The following is a 13,617-nucleotide window of genomic DNA, read 5'->3' as shown; positions in this document are numbered from 1 at the left end:
TAGTATGGGCGATGTTGGTAGCTTGGGAATCAGAAGAATCGTTTAAGCCTAGGTAGAAGTCACGCATGATGATAATTTTGATAGAGGTTTGGTGTTAATGGTGAGAAGGGTTGCTATGTCTTCCTCAAAGGATTTAAGTGGGCCGGACGGTCTGTAAATCAGGTGGATAGTGAGGGTAGATGTGGTTGAGAGTGAAAGTTTGAATGAGATCAGTTACCCTGATGGGAAGGTTTGGCTGGTGATTGTTCTTATCTGGAGGTTATTTTTGGCAATGAGCGCAACTCCCCGTCCTTTGGAACCTATCCTGTCTTTCCTAAGGATAGTGTATCCTTCAGGGATGGCAAAGAAGAGAATAGGACCAGCTGCTGCATGGAGCCAAGTTTCTGTGGATGGTAGGAAGTCAAGGTCTTGGGTGGTGATGAGGTCAGCTATATCTAACGCGTGCGACAGGAGGGCTCTAGCGTTGATGAGAGTGCCCTTAATGTTGGGTAATGAGGGTGTTTCCTCATTGTTCAGCAGGTTTAGTGTGGGCCTACCTATCTTATTCTTTTTTGCTGTGTCCTTCATGATTTGGATATGGAGGGAGGCTAGGCGTTTGTTTCTAAGTTCGAGGGAGCATGAAGCAGTGTGTTCCACGATGCTTGGCATTGGGTGTTCATTTTTGGGCTCTGTGAGGTCCCGTGTTTTCTGTTCACTAGTGGTCATGGGTATATTTTGCGAGTCCGTAAGACGCAGGAAGGGCAGTGTCTTCGGAAGGAGGGATATCTTGTGAGTCAGGGAGAACAGGTGTCATTTGCATAAGGCTTTTTGCTTTGCATGTTAGGTCTGGAGGCCGGTTGTTTGGTCCCCCTGCGTATGACATGGCGATCTAAGTTGGTCCCAGTTAAGTGGCTGTCTGAGGAGTATCTGCTGGCTGGAGGTAAGTAATGTGCGATTAAACTTGTGGTAGTAGTTACTGAAGGAGAGTACCTTAGATTGGATGTAGCTCCGGGGCAGGAAGGATGTGAGACTTGCTTGCAGTTGGTAGGGTTGGGCTCATCTAGCTTTGTGTACAAGCGGCAGGTATGTGCCGCAATAAGGGTGTGTCTGCATGTGACTGTCAGTGGTCAGGCATAGAGCGTGGTGAGAATACCACCTAATTAGAGCAATAAGCACATCTTGATTATACATTCAATAGTCAGGCAGAATTTAGGCAGTAAACACATCTAGGTTTGACATTGACATAGTCTGGTAGAATTTGAGCAATAAACACATCTAGACTTGACTTTCAGTAGTCAGGCAGAATTTAAGCAGTAAACATATCTAGGTTTGGCATTCAAAAAATAGTCAGGCAGAATTTGGGCAGTAAACACGTCTAGATTTGACTTTCAATAGTGAGGCAGAATTTGGGCAGTAAACACATCTAGGATTGTCATCAGGCATGGAGCGCAATGACCGCACAACGAGATTTAAGCAGTAGACGCATTTAGATTTCACTACAATAGTTAGTCAGGCACAGTGCGCAATACAAACGTGATTACTGTCGATATGCGAGGTTCAGGAGTGTGTATTGTGGGCTTCTCCGTTTGTTATCCCGGGAACGGAGATATGTGGTCATCTTAGAGTTTGTTGCTCTATAGTCCTGCATTATAATTGTCCTTGCCGTAAATAAGAATGACATAGCTCTCAACTCACACGCTTTTGGCGGGTGTCACCCGCCCTGTAAAGGGCTGACTCACCCGCCAAGCCTCCTGCACGCCCATTAATTCCAATAGGTGTCTCACCCGCCAAAAACAAAATCGGGTGATTTCACCCCCCTTTGCAACAGAAATGGTTGGGAGCTATGAGAATGAGCTTGATCGCCAAGCTAGGTAACGTGAAGGTGGGGGAAGCGCAGTCGTCAGTAACTATGAGCTTCTGGACAGAGGTTTCTCTGAGCGAGGGCGAATGAATTTGGTTGCGATGGAATCTGATACAAGCAGAACTGCCGCAGGGGGGACGGGTTTCTTAGCCAGAGAGGATTTTAGGAAGGTTGGGTAGTAAGGTTTAGCAGTATGTATTTGATCTTAATCATAATAGTAGTGAAGGGTTCTCTACCGCGTCGTGCTCCGAAAGGCTCACAAAGGGGCCTTGAGCGTGGGACTTTGGTAGGGGCCGGACTTTGCCTGACAGCTCCCTGATTGGCCTGCTTAAGCAGACGGGCAGCCAATCAGAGCACCATAGTGCTACGTTGAAGGAAGACTATGGCATTGGAGGGTGCGACAGCCATTTTGGAGAGGAGCACTCTCCACGATCAAAAGTAGACAAAATTAGTCAAAGTGGATACAACAGGTGGATATTCTTGTTTCAGGGGTAGTTGTACACCAAATCACAGCACAACTATGGTACGATTTTCAATTGGATTTTATCAGCATTTTAAATGTTCTTTTTTTCCAGTCGGTGGTCAGTCAGCAGTCTGCCCAAGAGGGCTTACCTTATTGTGGGTTGCCAGGGCCATCAGAGGCTCCGGTCACATTTTGAGTCGGTGGCAGGTGAGCAGCGGCTTCCTGGCTGCCTACATGCAGATCTTATGATTCATTCCTCGAAGATGAAACTAATATACCTTCCTGCCTCCAAAGCCTCCCTTCTTTGGCCTTTCTCCTTTCCACTGGACCTACTCCTCCCCTTCCCTAATGCACGTAACCTTCAGCTTCTTTTTGGTACCATCGTTAACCTGCACCACTTTATTAATATACCTCGACAGTGGCGACTTTCTTAATATTAGGAAAATCCAACGCAACTCACAACTATCAAAAAACCTTGTACTAAACCTGGTATGAACGTCCCTTGCTACTGAGGCAACCTTCTTCTTGGCTTCCTGCTGCGACACACCCTACCCCCATTGGATAAAGCACTCAATATCAACACCCCTACCCTCCATATTTTTCTCAGCTCTTGCAATACCCACAAACACTACTTTCTTGACAGGTGGTTTTCCACAAGAAACCATTCCCTCTTTTAATTCCATTCACTTGTTTTCAAATCCAGCATTAACTTGCACACCCTACAAAGCTGACACTCTCTTGCTATTCTCCTTTGTTCAATGATATGATATGGCATTTATAACGTGCCTTTACACAATTGTTTCAAGGCGCGACGAGGCAAGGGAGGGGAAACAGAGGGGGGACAAAAACAAAGATCTTACTAGTCCTAGTGACATAGAGATCGCGCAAGTGCTGGGGGTGTATGGTGGCAGGATGGGCAAGTGCCAGACACAGGATCACAAACAAGTAGGGCAGCCAACAGGTGGCAAGTGTGAGTGTTAAAAGTGCAGACAATAGGTGTCAATAAGTGCAGGTAAGGGGACTGTAGGGTTTCTGATGATACAGACCACAAGTGCAGGGGATACCAGGAGGCAGTGCGGGAGTGCAACTGGACGGGCAGAGACCTGGACCCGAATTCAGAGGGTAGCCAGGGGACCAGTGCAGTATCAGACAAGAGGTCAGCCGGGGAGAGGAAGAGAGAAGGCAGAAGCAAAGAGGAAGCTATTGAGGTGCTTATGGAACTGGAGATGGCTCTGCTCAAGTTGCAGAGTGGCAGGGAGGCTGCTCCAGATGGAGGCACCAGCCGAAGAAAGAGATATGCCCCCAACTCATTGCTTGGAAAAACAACTGACCCTCAAGGAGCGGAGAGCTTGAGTTAGAAGATATTTCTGAAGAGAGAGTTGGAGGTATTGCGGTCCCAGGCCCCAGAAGGCCTTGTGGACAATGCAGAGGGTCTTGAACCTGAGATTTCAGGGCTGGAGAGATACGAACCCTGGGCTTGAGGCCAAGGACAAGTCTCACAGTCCTGTTCTGGATGAGTTGTAGAGGACAGAGCATAGAGCCAGGCAGGTTTAAAAAGAGGCTGTTGCAGTAGTCCAGCCTAGAGAGAACTAGAGCTCTGGAGACAGTGAACTTCTGGGAGAAGGTGAGGAAAGGAAGAATACCTCTGAGGAGGTGCAGCTGCTAGTTTGACTTCTTAGAGACATCAGAGATGTGACGAGAGAAGGAGAGTTCTGAGTCAAAGATGGCCCAGAGGTTCTTAGCCTCACAGGTGGGAGCAGGAAGAGGACCCAGAGTGGGTAACCAGAGAGTGACAGGAAAGGAAGATGCAGGTGTGCAGATGAGGAGGATCTCCGTTTTACTGGTATTAAGGCAGAGATCATTAGCGGCACACCACTCCTGGTTTGCAGACAGACAATCCGGGATGAGAGATGAAGAGGAGGTGGCTGAGGGGAGCCCGAAAGCCAACTGAGTGTCATCCACATAGCCCAGAAAGTTGGAGCAGAGAGCAGCAAAGCAGTGGGTGAGAGGTGCCAGGTATCGGTTGAACAGCCAGGGAGAAAGGTTAGACCCCTGGCGAACACCACAGGTAGAGAGTGCGATAGAGGAGAGGAAGGACCCAAGTTGGACCTGGGAGGGTCGATCAGAGAGGAAAGAGGTCAGGCAGGCCAGAGCCTGATCAGTGATACCCAGGTTATCACGGAGCCGGTTGAGCAGGATGGCATGGTTCACTGTCCTCATCAAACTTGATCTATCCTCTGCTTTCGACACTGAGGGGTGATTGGCCTCAGGATCAGAGAGCAGGTCTTCACAGATGTTCAGGAGAGCAGTTTCCGTGCTTCTGGCTGCTCCGAAGCCAGACTGGTGATTGTGGAGACAACCAACAGATTCAGTGTGAAGATTAAGCTGGGACATGGCCATCTTTTCCAAGGGTTTGCCCAGGAAAGGAGAAATGGAGATTGGGCGATAGTTGACTGGACAGGAGGAGTCAGCTGAGGGTTTCTTAAGAAGAGGGTGCACAAGAGAGTGCTTCAGGTGGGAAGGGAAGGTTCCAGTGGTGAAAGAGTGATTGCAAAAGTCAGCCAAGGCTGGAGCGAGGGTGGCAATACGGTCCTTGATGGTTTTGGATAAACAGGGAAGAACCTGTTTTGACGAGACTTTAATATATCGGACTTGTCTAGAAACCTCATCTGGGGTTAACAGAGCAAAGGGAGGAGGAGAGGTGGGTGCAGGGAGGCCAGAGGTAGATGAGAAAGTAGAGGGAGGAGGAGAAGAAGAGAGGGTGGATAGGATGTCCTGGGTTTTAGAGATTCAATGTGCGGTCCAGACCGTGCAGAGGGCCTGTGAAGGGACAGGAGAGGTAGAGACTACAGCAGGATTGGCCAGCTCCTTTCAGATTTTCAAGGGTTTGGCCGAGTTGTTAGATGCTGCTGAGACGCGGGCTTGGATGTGAGCTGTCTTCTTAGTGAGGACAGAGAGTCTGTATTGCCTTTGGAGCAGGCAGCAGGCCAGTTTGTCAGAGAATGCACATGATGCTAGCCATTTCCTCTCAGCCACCCTACACTTGGGTTTAAGGGTGACGAGGTCTGAGTCGTATCAAGAGTTGCACTTGGCTTTGGGCTTCAAGCGGATCCTCATGACAGGGGCAAGTACATCAAGAGCGTCAGAGATAGAAGAGTGGAGGTTGGAAAGGGCTGTGTCAGGATTTCAGCCAGAGGAGCAGGAGGGGGAGAGAAAGTGGCAGTGAATGCCTCAACTGACACACGCTTCATGGGTCGGATGACCGTGAAAGTAGGTGGCAGTATGGGGTAGGCTCGGCCTGAGGGGTAGAGAGGGAGGGAGAGGGGAGAGGAGAAAGTGGCCATTGCAGGAGAGAGGAGTGGTGCAAGTGTTAGAGAGGGGGAGGTCTGAAGAGATCACAACATCTAGAGCGCGCCCTGCAGAGTCAATCGGGCACGAGGGAAGAACAGAGAAAGAGAATTGGAGAGGTTGTGAAAGAGTCCAGAGGTGGGACAGGAAGCATCCAGGTGGATGTTGAAGTCTCCAAGGAGGAGGAGTTGAGTGGTTGCGGCCAGGAGGGAGGAGGAGAGGTCAGTCCACTCAGAGAGGTCCGCCCACTCGGAGAGGAAGGAAGTTACCTGACCAGGTGGCCGGTAGATAGTGGCCACAGTGAGAAAGCAGCCAGAAGAGAGAGAGAGCCTGCAGACCAGGCATTCAAAGGAGGAGTAGGCCTGCATAGGAATGATAGAGCCAGGAATCTACTCCGGGAAGATCAAAGGTAGACCCCCACAGGAACAGTTGGATCTGGGCACTGAGAGGATCTTGTGGCCATCGGGGAGAATAGTGTGAAAACATGTGGCAGAGCTGGCCGTGAACCATGTCTTGGTGAGGCCGAGAACATCAAGGTCAAGTTCTTCCAGGAGGCGGCAGATGTCAGAGGAGTGTTTGACAGATGAGCGAGATTTGGGAGTGGCAATGTGGAGAAGGTTGCCACCCTCGAAAGTCTTCCGGGGAGGGGTACATGTCAGAGGTGCTCCCTGCGGAAGTGTAGAAGGAGCCCGAGGGAGGGCAGAAGAGGAAGGAGGGGAGGGGAGGGGAGTCGGAGAAGGGAAAGAATGTACAGCAGGAGAGGAAAGGAAGTTGATAAGATGCGGAAAGCGGCTATCAAAGAGGAGGAGGTTGACCTGGGGGGCCTTGGACCAAGACACTGCCATTTAGGTAAACATTAATGATGATCTTAGAGGAATGTAAAGGGGCCGGGAGGGCTTCCCATCGGGTGCCACCATTAATGGTAGAGGAAGAGAAAGGAGAGAGCACAGAGACCATATGTGGAGGCCATAGGTCTGGCAAAGGAACGGCAAAGAGGATGTCAGTGAGGGTCTGTCTGGAGGAAGCGCTGGTATAGGTATCAGCGATCGGGAGGCCTGGGTTGGAGACCAGGATATCCTTTTTGAACTTCTTCCTACCAGACTTAGTGAGAAGGTAAGGATAGTCAATAGAGAAGCAGTTAAAGAAGATAGGAAAAACAGAGAGCACCATAGAGGATGAAGAGGTGGGGGAAGGGAGAGGAGGCGGAGGGGGGGGTGACAAGTTAAGGGGGAGGGAAGTCACTAGGGTAGGGCATAAGAGGAGGGGTGCAAGCAGATGAGACCGAATGAGACAAGAACACGTAAGTAAAATAAAGCTTCATAGATGATGGGCTCAAGGGACAAGAGGGGCAGTGAAGTAGAAGTGAAAACAAACCAGTAACAGAGTATGAACGAGGGAACCTGAAAGAAAAAGGACACAGTTAGGGAACAACCAGGCAGAGCAGGTGCTAGAACAGAAAGATCAATGAAGGGAAACTAAGGAGGGCATGAACAAAAACAAAGAAGTAGGCAGTAAAAGTATACAGCAAAACGACGGAACCTGAAAGAGAAGGACACAACAGGGAACAACAAGCAGGGCGATGACTAGATAAATGAACAGTGGTCAAGGGGATGATGAACAGTGATCTAAGGGAACAAGCGGAGAAGAGTGAAAAACAAATGGAGGTAAGCAGTACAAATAACAGTAGACAAAGAAGCAAATACAGGAACAATGAAATAAGAAAAAAAGGGGCCCAAGAGGAAAAGCAGAGCAACAAAGCGTAGCAACAGGGTCTGCGAGGGGGAAAATGGCATGGGGGGCCTGCAGGAGAGCAGAGACGTGCAGGGGGCGCATGGGTGATGGCGAGCCGAAGATGGAAAGGCGCGAAGCACATGCGATCAAGGATTGTGAGGGAGACGCAAGGGCGAAGGTGCAAGCATAGCTGAGGGTGGAAGAGGTGCAGAGCACAAGTGATCAAGGATTGCGTGGAACAGGTGCGAGCGTAAACAAGGATGGGAGGTGCAGGGAAACACACGCAATCAAGGATTACAAGGGACCACGTGGGCTGGGGCGTGCAGGTGCGAGCGTAGCCAAATATGGAAGGTGCAGGGAAAACCCAGGCGATCAAGGATTGCGAGTAACCACGCGGGCAGAGGACACGCATACACAAGGATGGAATGGGTGCCGAAGCACACACGATCAAGGATTGCGAGCGGCCACACGGGCTGAGGACGCAAACATTCAAGTTCAAACCTACTAGCCAGTCATTAAAAAAAGTCACATGTCACAGTAATTCTACACATAAACACAGCCAGGGGCGCCGAGAACGGGGGGCTCTGGGGCCCGAGCCCCCCCCCCCAGCAAAATCAAGTCGGGGCTGAGCCCCCTCCCCCCGGCCGGAGAGAAGTGATGCAGCATCGATGGCCCTTTCCATCGATACTGCATCGCTTCTCTCCGGCCGGGTATAATCGTGAAAATGTGCGATTAAGCCCTCCACTCTAGGACTCATTGGTGTATGGTCCTGGAGGGGAGGCCTTAGACTCAGCGGTATTCAAACTGTGGGGGGTGCCCCTCTGGTGGGCCGCAGCCTCATGCCCAGGGGGGGTGCGCATCCAAAGTTTGAAAAGAAAAAAAAATGAAAAGAGGATAAATGACCAAAGGGTCGGGCTGTTGCTTCATTAACAAGCAGCAGCCCGATCCACAGCCCCTGCCACACATGCTTAGTGCGACAGGGGCCGGGCCTTTGTGAGGTCTCAGGCTCCATTAGGAGCCTATTAATGAAGACAAAAGAAAAAGCGCATGACTTCTTTTGCTTTGATGATGGTCAAAGCGGCAAAAGAATGTGCATGAATAGGCTCCTAATGGAGTCTGAGGCCCCACAAAGGCCCGGCCTCTATCCCACTATGGGTGGTGGCAGCAGGGTCGGATTGGCCCCTGGCTGGGCCGAAATCGTCCCTGGGGAGTAAGGGCCGGTTTCAGGCCATGCTTGGGGCGGTTTGAATTCGGAAAAATTATTTTTTTTCAAATTAATTTTTTCATTTTTTATTCTTCAAAAACCTTTCTCCTTCTTGGGTCGATATAAGTACCAACACAGGTTGGGTGCTAGTGTATGCATATTTGTTCTATAAAAAAAGAGCTTAAGGGTAAGTGCTATATAAAACCATTTTATCATGAGGCCTTGGACGTCTGCTTGGAGTCACAGTATTTTGACAATATGGATCTATACACACAGATATTAAAGATACGTATGGTGATCCATTCTTGTATGAAATGTATATCACCTTAGTGAAATCATAACCATATTTTTCGTAGTGTAGTTTACTTAGGAACAATGCTATTTGATGCCACTTCCTATTTTGTCAAGGGGTGAAAAGTTGTGTTTCATCGCTTCCCGGGATGTCACTTTGGTGGGGGTCAAATTACATCACTTCCGGTGATATCATCAGAGGTCAAATGTCGTGAGGCGAGGGGTGGGCCACTTTTTGAGGCGAGGGGTGGGCCACTTTTATTTTTGGGTGATCGGGCCTATTTCTTGTCCCAGTCCGACCCTGGGTGGCAGCAGTGGTGTGGAACTGCCCAAGTGTCACAGAAGTGCTAGAATATATTTGGGCACATGCACCTACTGTTTTACAATTTAAGCACTTGGTATACACATGCGGTTGCAATTAAATGATCATTAAAAAGTATGCCCTCAAGAGTATGCTATCACAGAGAAACGGGGACCCCAAAGCCAGCTAAACTACCCACTCCCAGGTGTGCTACTGAACAGGTAGATGAAGTCGAGAGCCAACCAACCTCTTTCTCCTATCTGTACTACTGTACCATAGAAATTAGGGGGAAATCGCTCTACTGCAGCCTCTCTCCCAGTCATCGATTCTTGTTGATTTACTGGTGCAGTCACAAAAAAAAGATTTTGGGAGTTCATTTTGTTTACAAAAGTAGCGTATTGCTAGCGTCCAGGCTCCCTACCCCCTGAGAGCCACCAACCTTGGGTGCTGTTTTATAATAAATGAAAGACGCAGACAGAACAATAACTGTGTGAGTCAACTGAGAGAGGAATGCACTCATGCTCCATTCAGAGAGAGGCTTTGAAAATGAAGCTCTGACAAATCAGAGACTTACCGCCCGTCCTGAACGTTTCTTGCACTAGTGCTATTAACGCGTGCAGCTCCAAGGTATAATATTAACAACCAGTGTTTGTGGGTAAAGGGCCAACATAAAGTCTCTATTTGAGAGCCAGAGTCAAATGATAAGGTGCTTGTGGCAGTATGGAGTTCCAGGCCTCTGCTTGGACGCCGGGTTCTGCAAACTTTAGCTCTGCAGATGTGTTGGACTACAATGCTCATCAGCCCCAGCCAGCATAGTCAATGGTGATGGATCATAGGAGTCGTAGTCCAAAACATCTGGAGAGCCACATGTTTAAGACCCCTGGCTTTAAGGAACAGGAAGTAAAATAATCCATGAAAGTAAAAGGAGTATGACGTTCCTGGATCTACATGGGTAGAATAAAAGTAGACTAGAAGAACAGCCTGGGGGCATCAAGTTTATGTAGGATGGAATGGTGGGGGTCTGAGTCACCTGAGGAGACAGGGGTATCTTACAGGTCTGAAACCTGGTAATCCACTTTACAATAAAAGACAACATGGAGAGAGATGATGTTTCTGTGTGGCCTGTAAATCTGCCGAGATACCACCGAACTTTACTACCATTACTGCCACTTGGTCTGGCGTTATTACTGCCGGATTACAAGTGGTGGTAGGCAGTGTTAGTCCCTATTAATTGGAGTCCATAGGACTCCATGGTGGATTTCAGCGGTATTACTGCTGGTAGTAATTTTGCTGGTGGTAATATCCCAAATTGTTCTATTTTGGGCGGTATGGTGGAGGAAATACCTCCAGCTTCTTGCTGGAGGATTTTCCTCCACCTTTGCCCTCAAACTCATAGTTGGGTGGTGCGATAATGTGGCTCTATACGGTATTACCAGTGTTGCCAGTCAGAACTCATTTACCTCAGCAGTGTATTCAGTTCTCTGTTTTTTGTCCTGACACTTAAAATGTGCGATTTGCACAAGCTGTGTGCCGCAGACTGCTTCCAATCTAAGCGGGGGAGAAGTTAGGACTGTGGGGACTGAGGCGGCAGGACTTTTGAACCTTTTGACACGAGGGGCCTTCACTGAGTCTTGGAGGGGCATCACCTCCCACGGGATATGGTACAGTATAATTACCTCATTCCTTTCTATCACTGGTTCCTCTACATCAGCCTCTTGCTGACATAGAAGGGTTTATAGCTGTTCAGTGGGCATTCAGTGGTTAAGATCTATGCTGGCCTGCCATCTTGTGATAAACGGCAGCTATTAACCTTAAATTTGTCGCCATTGCAAGTCTCACTTCTCCCATAGCAACAGCAGAGCCCGCTTGCCAGTGCCTGATAATCCCAAAAGTCTCTGTAATTTTATACAAAGCTGCATTTTATTTTTATAAGGTTATTTTACTCACTGAATGCTGATCAAGTGTTTTAAGTCTGGACTTTATTAACTGGGTGCTTGTAATTGCAGCACAAGCACTCTTTACAATCTAAACTAGAGGTGTGTTTACAATGTTGATTGTTCCAAAATAAATCTCCTAGTGTGCAGCTTTGGGTCAGGTGTCCCCCTTTAAGCTGTACACAATGATACATTGTCTGGTTAACATACTATGTGATTTGTGTGTTTTGTAAAGGAAACTAAGACCACTAGAACTCACCACCACAGAAACTCACAATCCCACCTTTGGGGGCGTTCCTGTGGACATGGGAACACAGAGGAAAGAATGAATAAAAAAGTATTTGCCTTCAAGAGGAAGCTAGACATTTGCAAAAGAACAGTTGGAGCTGGGCAAGCCACCTAGCAACATTAAGGTCCAGCTTTGATGAACACTTCCCTGAAGTAAATACTGGCATTAATGACTGGGTGATGCAGACTTTTCTGGCAGAGGAGGTGGTGCATCATCCATTTGATGGCCAGGAAGAGCTGATTGAGGTTCAGTCGGACACTACTCTGCAATCTGAATTTAGGAACATTGCAGTGGGTGAATTTTGACTGAAGGTAATCCTGGAGTATCCTACATTGGCATGGTCTGCTATACAGTCGCTCTTTGGGTCTTACTACTTGTGCGAAATAGGCTTTTCAACATAGGCTTTTTTACTGACTCCTTCATTTTTTGAAAAAGGGGTGTTTCGAATGAATGTTGAAAACCCGGAAAGTGGGAGTTTTTAAAACATGGAGACAACCATGGCTACAACATTTAGACGCAAGTGCTTATATCAGTCCCAAATATCACCTGGGTGCAGGGTGAGCCTGGGTAACTGCTTTTTAACATTGTACACTACTTTACCAGAATTTCTGGTAAACGACAATGTTAAAAGCAGTTAACACTCTTCCCCCCAAGTCTGAAACCACACTTGATTGCATTATACTTCAGCCAGGATTGCATTATACTTCAGCAACACATCTGATGCGTCCACTGAAAGGTTTAAGATTAAGCTACATCCCTAACTCTATCTGGTTACCCAGAGGTAACATCTTAGCAAATTTCACTTGTAGCTGGCCAATCTACAGCAGCACTATTGTAAGTTGCAATTGTTGATGTTTTACTGAACTATGGCACCACACACGTCTTGCTTGGTAGTTTTTAATCGGGAAACGTCTTTACTTCTCGTTTCCCTTGAATTGGGAACTTTTTTTTTGGTGGTGGTGGTGGTACTCCACCTTGCAGCTGTACCTTCTGTTTAGCAAGCATTTCATTCTCCCATCCTAGTTGTGTTGCTGGACGATTATAGAGCGGTGGAGTAAGGGCAGTGATGTCTTACTGGAATGCAACTCGAAGGCTTAAATCTCCTTCTTTCTTGACTTTAGTATATGCAGTGCATGCTAGCCAATGTTTCCACTGTTCTGCGCTGCGCGCGCCAACACCCGCGTCCTCCCCCCGCGTCCTCCCCCCGCGCGCCGTTGCACCAAGTTGGCGACTACATGCAAATATGCGGTCATATAACTGCCAGTGATGTCACTTCCTGTATTTGCCCCCCCCCCCCCCGGGAAATTCATAAGTCGGCTCCCCTGAACACAGCACACAATTTCTTATGGCTAGTGCACATTTTGCAGAATCATTTAACGTGGTGTACACGTAGACAACTGGAGCTATACTCGCACACGACCTCTGCTCCATGGGCGCAGGCGCACGAGCACACACCCAACGCTTCTGGTACCCCCTTGCACCCATGTAGTGGTACAGTATCCCTCTTAGCTGGTGCATACACTTTGTATGCGAAAAATGACACACAGCCCCTGCTCTAGTACACATACTGTGCTTTGTGTGTATATATGTGCACTCTCTTTCTCTCTGAATGCCAACATTCTCAGCTAATATCCATTACCACCCTCAGCCACTGGAGTGCATTCTCTCTGCTCTTGATTTACACACAAACACACACCCAAGTACACACTTAGACTAAGCTCCTGGTCAGGATCGGGCTGGCCAATAGGGCAATGCCCAAACCAAAAACGCAAAACGCCAGTGTGGTGCCGTTTTTCTTATTTCAAAGTGGTCAACGTTTTCTTTAAAATGCAGTTTGCATCACATTTTACTCAAACAGTCTGTCACAAAAGGAATGAATTGCCATTTGCAACTGTGGGTCACTTTTTTATTCGTGCCTGAGACAATTATATGTCCCAGTCCGATCCTGCTCCTGATGTACACACAGAACTTCGCAGTGCACACACAGATAGCTCTTGTGGCACATTATATACACACACACACACACACACACACACGAGTTGTACCCACACGTTACTCCACCATTGCCAATGTGAACCAGAAACGCACAATCACTCAATCTGCTCTTAGTGCAGACCAATATACATCCATGTAATGTGGCACGCCGCACACGCTCTCTTATCTTCTTTTTCAACACACGTCGATCCTTTTACTCACTCCGTTCCTCTTGCGCACAC

At 48.2% G+C, this 13,617-nt stretch overlaps 1 protein-coding gene across 2 annotated transcripts in view; it reads right to left on the bottom strand.

The window, feature by feature from the left end:
- LNX2 (ligand of numb-protein X 2) overlaps positions 1–13,617 on the bottom strand; it is an 858,121-nt gene that overhangs the window by 843,681 nt on the left and 823 nt on the right. The gene's annotated exons all lie outside the window — the stretch shown is intronic.

This window comes from Ambystoma mexicanum, chromosome 7q (assembly GCF_040938575.1).
Source record: "Ambystoma mexicanum isolate Mex_15411 chromosome 7q, UKY_AmexF1_1, whole genome shotgun sequence".
Lineage (NCBI taxonomy): Eukaryota > Metazoa > Chordata > Amphibia > Caudata > Ambystomatidae > Ambystoma > Ambystoma mexicanum.
This window is presented reverse-complemented; position numbering and strand designations above follow the sequence as displayed.